We start from the raw sequence: 1,734 nt of genomic DNA, 5'->3' as shown, positions 1-1,734 counted from the left end.
TTAATAACTTTTGATAAAAATGAAACACGAAACACGCGAGAAGGAGAAGACAGAACAGCCAAACGTCTACAAGACGTGTATTTTATTCCGCGTAGCGTATAACAGGGCGATGGAAGGGTAACCGTTTACACAGGGTCGAGAGAAAAAAGTCATCGCGGTTGGTAAAAAGACGGAGCAATTTCCGAGGGAAAGACATAGTCGTGACTCGTGTATAATCCATGCAAGCCACTTCCACACAGCATTTTTTTTTTTAAATCCAGTCAACGTCACTGATTTCTTCCCCTGCGAGTTTTCCGGCAACCGGGTCACCCGCCTCTCTGCCTCTATTTATTTATAACCACATTCTCAAAGCAATCCATCACTCCACCCACTCTTCGACTCTCGCTGCCTGGTCGAAACAGAAACCAGAGAAGTTTTTCTCCTTAAAGTTACAGTCATGGCGAATACGCAGCGAATTTATCCGGCGAACGAGGACGCAGAAAAGGCGGCGGCGGCACACGAAGATACATACAAGAGCCCGCCGCCAAGCGCTCCGCTGGCCCCGAGATCAAGCCTCGTATCGGAAAAAGGCGACCCTGGAACTCCTCCGGGCAAAGTTATGCACGTCCGTTATCCCAAAGACCAAGTGATCCCTCCACGTAGCGCCCCCAGATATCACTCCCGCCCGCCAAAGCGCCGCCGCAACTTCTGCTGCCGCTGCATCAAATGGATATGTTGCTTGTTGTTTATCTTAATCGTGGCCATCGCCGTATCCGCCGCCATTCTCTACGCCGTCTTTCGGCCCAAGATACCCAAATTCTCAGTCGACCGACTTCAGATCACCGACTTCAATGTCAGCACAGATTCCACCATTTATTCCCAGCTTGCCGTCGACGTGACGGCGCGGAATCCGAACAAAAAGATCGGCATTTATTACTTAGACGACAGTTATCTCGGGGTTTTCTACGCCGGCACGGAGCTCTGCAAGGGCCAACTTCCGGCGTTTTACCAGGGCCACAAGAATACTACCAATTTGGCCGTTACTCTTACCGGAAATAATGTGCCTATTACGAATGATATGGTTTCTTCGCTCAAGGCACAGCAGCAGGAGGGCAGTATTCCTCTTCGTTTGAAGGCGAATGTTCCAGTGAAGATCAAGTTTGGGAAACTGAAAACCATGAAGATTACTTTCCGCGTGAGATGCAATCTTGTGGTCGACAGGCTGGCTGCCAATACCAGTGTCAATCTTAAGGAGAAAAATTGTAAGGTGAGGATGAAGCTTTGAGGAGAACGACTGGATTTCTAGATTTAGGGTTCATTTGGGTTTTAGAAACTACGACCAGGTGGGGGAGAGTCTTTTGTTTAGGTTAGAGCGTGGTATTTTTACACATTTTATATCTCTACGGCCATTGTTACATTTTGTTTTTATTATTGCGTTCATATTTATATACATGATACAGATATTAGCTGATTCTTTCTAAAATTTCTCATGTCTCTTCTATTTTCACTATTTGTTTTTTGCAATAAAGTGAGGGCAGTTGCCCCCAACGTTCTCTCCGATGCTGGGAGAACATCTTTTACCACGGGCAGGAGATTTATCTTAATAAACAGATTGGAGATTATGATCAGCGTAGGAGCTTAGATATTACTGGTTATAAGATACAATTAATTGTGTTAAATTTTTATGAAACTATTAGAACCGTCATAATTTTTAAGATGTTTGAAATCACATTGTATTGTATGCCTGGAATGTTG

The 1,734-nt window shown here is 45.1% G+C and overlaps 1 pseudogene across 1 annotated transcript; it reads left to right on the top strand.

Annotated features, from left to right (window-relative positions):
- The first annotated feature begins 284 nt into the window (after positions 1-284).
- LOC149547220 (NDR1/HIN1-like protein 6 pseudogene) lies at positions 285-1,462 on the top strand (annotated as a pseudogene). Its single transcript, XR_016353853.1, has one exon. The product of XR_016353853.1 is annotated as an NDR1/HIN1-like protein 6 pseudogene (transcript).
- The last annotated feature ends 272 nt before the right edge of the window (positions 1,463-1,734 follow it).

The sequence above is a fragment of the Cupressus sempervirens genome, chromosome 7 (assembly GCF_028749045.1).
Source record: "Cupressus sempervirens isolate cs-2001-9-10 chromosome 7, ASM2874904v1, whole genome shotgun sequence".
NCBI classification, from domain to species: domain Eukaryota; kingdom Viridiplantae; phylum Streptophyta; class Pinopsida; order Cupressales; family Cupressaceae; genus Cupressus; species Cupressus sempervirens.
Note: the sequence above shows the minus strand (reverse complement) of the source record. Positions and strands in the feature narration are given on the sequence as shown.